Source organism: Oratosquilla oratoria, chromosome 41, assembly GCF_046742065.1.
Source record: "Oratosquilla oratoria isolate Oo_2021 chromosome 41, ASM4674206v1, whole genome shotgun sequence".
In the NCBI taxonomy this organism is placed as follows: Eukaryota; Metazoa; Arthropoda; class Malacostraca; order Stomatopoda; family Squillidae; genus Oratosquilla; species Oratosquilla oratoria.
In genome coordinates this window covers 25739697-25744696 of record NC_134817.1, presented here as the reverse complement: position 1 = coordinate 25744696, position 5000 = coordinate 25739697, and positions in this window count along the sequence as shown.

The following is a 5000-nucleotide window of genomic DNA, read 5'->3' as shown; positions in this document are numbered from 1 at the left end:
TCCAGGAGGTACCAAGATAAAAGGGAGGGAGGAGGGTAGAGGGGAGTGGAGTAAGTAGGGGATGGAATGGGTGGGAGTGGTTTTTATGCCTTTGTTTTTTTGGCTACCTCCCATGAAAGGGAAAAAAGCGTTTGGTATATGTATGTATGTATTATTATTATCTTTATTATTATTATCATTATTATTATTATTATTATTATTGTTATTATTATTACTATTATTATTATCAATGTTACTATCATTATTATTATTATTTTATTATTATTATTATTATTATTATTATTATTATCATTATTATTATTGTTGTTGTTGTTATTATTATTATTATTATTATTATTATTATTATTATTATTATTATTATTATTATTATTATTATTATTATTAATAATAATAATAATAATAATAATAATAATAATAATAATAATAATAATAATAATAATAATAATAATAATAATAATAATAATAATGATAATAATAATAAAAATAATAGGACCGCGCAGTGGATACCGTGTCGGACTCATGAGCAGGTGGTCGTGAATTAGATTCCCGGGACCCGCTGTAAGATTCTGCGTTGGTTTCCCGACAGCCCTGTCCAGGCGGGGAGGCGACCCAAATGTCGGCCTTAAAAAAAAAAAAAAAAAAAAAAAATCTGCTTGCGGCAACTAATATGGCTTGACGTTTCTCACTTCCCGCTTCGTGGGACTGGGATGGTGAGTTTAAAGTTTATTCATTTTTATACATTTTTGCTAGATAACTGTGGTTATCTTCTTATGAATAATTGGGAAGTCTTCGTGAGGTTCAGGGGTTTTGTCCAAATACCAGATACGTACTTGTATTCAGACTTGAAGAGTTTCTCATCTACAAGAATATGCCTTTGATATTCATTTTCTTTTTAATTTCATCCTCTGCAAACGTTTTTCAGATCACACCATTTTCTCATTTGAAATCTTCATTTACTTTCATACAATCTCTCTTAATTGCTTTTTGAAATTTAAGATAAGCTTTACTTCTTCCAAGCAACTCGCCTCAAATCACTTCTTCGAACATTTAAGTTGACATTATATATATATATATATATATATATATATATATATATACATATATATATATATATATTTTTTTTTTTGGGGGGGGGGGAGAGGGACTTAAGAATCAATTGGCAAGATGACCCAGAATTGTCTTCCATAAGAACATAAAAATGGAGGAGACTACAAGAGATCATTAGACCTACACTAGGCAGTTCCATGTCCTTTACTATCAACCCCATTCACTTAGTTATCTAATTTTATTTTGAAACAACCAATAGTTTCAGCGTTCAGTACATGGTCACTAAATCTATTCTATTCGTTCACCACTATTTTGCATTCATAATAACTTTATTTGTCTTGTGTACTTCACTGAGTTTATTGATAATAATGGCTACTATTAAGACAAATGAAATGATTATAACAGAAGTGAATATATTTTAAATTATGATATCAGGCTCTATCACCACAGAGAGAGAGAGAGATTAAATAAAGATTAAATCTAGGCGACCAGAAATGGTAAACATATCTTAAAGCACATTAAACTTTATATGCATTGTTCGTTTTAGGAATTACTGATTAATCCTCAACAAGACTACTTAAGACTGGCATTTGATTGGTCATATTATATATGATATAAAGTTCAAAACTCTGTTTTACATTTATATGCTAAATTCAACGTTTCTTGTTATTCTCAAGCTCATGAAATATTTGGAGTGCTCTCCACGCCAATCCTGTAAAACCCAAGTTAAAGTGGCGTACAAGATCTAACACCTTGATTTATTTTTGCCTATTTATTTCGCTGGCCGAGCGGATTAGAGCGTCACTATTTGCGACAGTGGTCGAAGAGATGGCGGTTCGAACTCTGCCGCCAGCGAATTAGGCCAATGGAATGATTTATTATTAAGTTCCACACTACAAAGTCCTCTGTAAGGGGCACCGTGCTAACCTCCTGATAAGGGGAGTTTCGCAACGTTAAACAGAATTATTATCAATCATCGGTTTGTCTTCTAAGAAGGAACAGATTTTCACGAAAGCCAGGGATCAAAGACAGCGTAGGAAATCGCTGGGAAAGCATTGTGTGACGAAAGTGGGGCTCTCCTATGCCTAACAGGCACTACTCGTCTCCTTAAAAAAAAAAATATATATATATATATATATATAAATAGTTGGCAACTGTCGTGAAATAAACGACAGAATAGTGACAATAAAATGAAAAAAGAAGGAAATCAATATCACGAAAACAGAAACTTGTTTCGACAGCTTCATTGTTCCTACCACTACCACCAGCAGCAGCAGCCAGAAAAGCAATTTGTCCTCTTCGCCAAATTTAAAGAGAATGGGATATAACAGAATGCGGGAGACTCCCATTTTCCTGGCGCCCTTGGGTATTTGTGAAGCGTTACACTATTTTCTGATCTTTAGTGACTCAAGAACAACAGTAACGTAGCGTCAAAAAGTAACTTAAGACAACACTAACATGGGCTACAGATATATACTCCAAACGGCCTATTCCTCGACCATCATCATCATCATCACCCCCGGTCCATGCGGCGCTGTTGCCGGAGGGGGAGTGGGGGGAGGGGGAGGCAAGTGCCTACGAGGGGTGCCAGATGTCACAAGACTCTTTTGATTTTAATGTTTCTAAATTCTTCGGTACAGTAACGTCCTATATTTTCCTCTGGCTAACTTTGAATTATTTCATTTCCTACGAATGATAACTTTCACAGATTTTGTTGCAATAGAAGACATACAGCTTCACTGGGCACGAAAGTTTGAGTAATGAAACTGACGTCTCACTTAATGAAAATCTAACAGATGCCAATATATTCTCTGTGGTAGAAGAGGAATATAGGAAATAAAAGGATAAACCACCTCTTGGTTCTTACGTATTTTTCAAACAAGACCTTCCGATACTCTTGCTGGGAATCTGTGTGTCCTAGCGTCTCCTTGCGGTGATTTTATTCATCCCCGTGGCATCCCGCTCGTATTAAGAGGGTTGGAGCCAATCTCCACTAGCCCCTTCTATACTGGGTGGCACTTTTCATTTCATATTTTCTGGCGCCTGGCGATTTCATTCATGCCCTTGATACTCGTACTGTAGCAAAAATAGGTCACCCCTTCCCTTTCCCAAGGTTTTTTTTTATCACCATTAAAAAAAGATTTTACTTAAAATAAAGGTGCCGAGAAAAGAGGGAGGGTGGAGGGGAGTGGAATATAATGGAATTGGAATGGGTGGGAGTGATTTCTATGCCTTTTCTTTTTGGCTACCCCCGTGTAAGGGTTATGTATGTGTGTATGTATTAAACAATTTATTTATCATTATTAAATGGGGAGTGGAATGGGGGGGGCCACCTCCCTTGTAAAGTGGAAGAAGCTTTTGGTGTACAGATAGCTGTCTATTAAAACGAAAACGGGCTTAAAGGCGTTAATCATATACATGTTACACTAATTCGTAAGCCTTAAGGCATCATCCCAACGAAGGATCTCTCTGCTTTAGCGTTGGAATGCAAGAGGGTTACATTCATGGCCAGAAATACGAATTCTTTGAAAAAGTCTGAACCAAGAGGAGTGAGCCTACACCTCATTTTACTCTAAATTAACACCTAGGAAACTCATTTTTCTTTTCCTAGGTATTTTCCTAGAGCGAGCTAGTACGAATATATCGAATGATAACACTTGCAAACAAGAATAGTTATACTTAGAAAGGTGGTAGCTTAGGACATTGAAACTATTTTTCCATGTTACTACTGCCAGCTGGTGCAAACAATAATAGTGATACTTAGAAAGGTGGTGGCTTAGGATATTGAAACCCACCTTTCCGTGTTCCTACTGCCAGCTGGAGAGTGACGTAACATCAGCTGGATTAGAAGCAAAAATAGAATATATTCCCAATGGGTCCCTTCCCCGAAATCAGATCCTTCTCCACCTTCGACATCACTGCACTAACCTGACTTAACCTAACCTAATCAAACTTGACTAACCCAAGTTAACTTAACCTAATCTAACCTAATCTGATCTAACCTAATTTACTCGAACCTACCCTAACTTACCCAAATCTAATTTTACCTAAAGTAACCTAACCTAACCAAATCTAATCTTACTTAACCATACCTAACCTACCCTAACCTTACCTACCCTAACTTACCCAAATCTAATTTTACCTAAATTAACCTTACCTAACCAAATCTAATCTTACTTAACCTTACCTAACCTACCCTAACCTTACCTAACCTAACCTAACTTACCCTAACTTAACCTAACTTAAAACTAACCTAACCTAACTAAACCTGGCTAACCTAACCTGATCTAAACTAACCTACCTTCTCCAACACGTTGTCTAAAATCATAATGTCACATGTAATGTATGAAAATCACAACGTAGAAATTACTCATCGTCACTCGAAGTATGTTTCGAAAATCGTCGAAGTATCCAAAATCGGGGAAAGGAACTACCCGCTGTTTTTTTTTTTTTTTTTTTTTTTTACTGGAATAGAAACCACAGGTTGACGATACCACCACTCGTTGTGTGCTGACCTGAACACAAAGAGAGAGAGAGCAAGAAAGGGTGAATACTAATGCTTTTCCAGGAAACAGCCATTCGATAGAAAGCATTAGTGGGGAAGGTAGGGGAGCGGTGGGGGAGGACGTAAGGCTTCTCTGTACAAGATTAACCGTGAGGGCGGTCAACGTAACAGCTCACACTGTGGCCAGACTGCGTTTGAGTCGAACTATAGTCACTCCGTCGTACTTTAGCCTTAATGGTCTGCTGCAGACCCGACCTATCCCCTAAAGGACGATGCAGCCTCTTTACCTACCCACGGTGGCTAAATCCGTCTTGGTAAGGTTGCATGTACGATGGGAAGCGCATGTGAAGGTTTAGTATGTTGGAATGGCTATGGTTGTGAATGAAACCTGAAATTAGTATAATTAGTTTTATCATACTGATTAGGTGCCGGCATATATATATATATA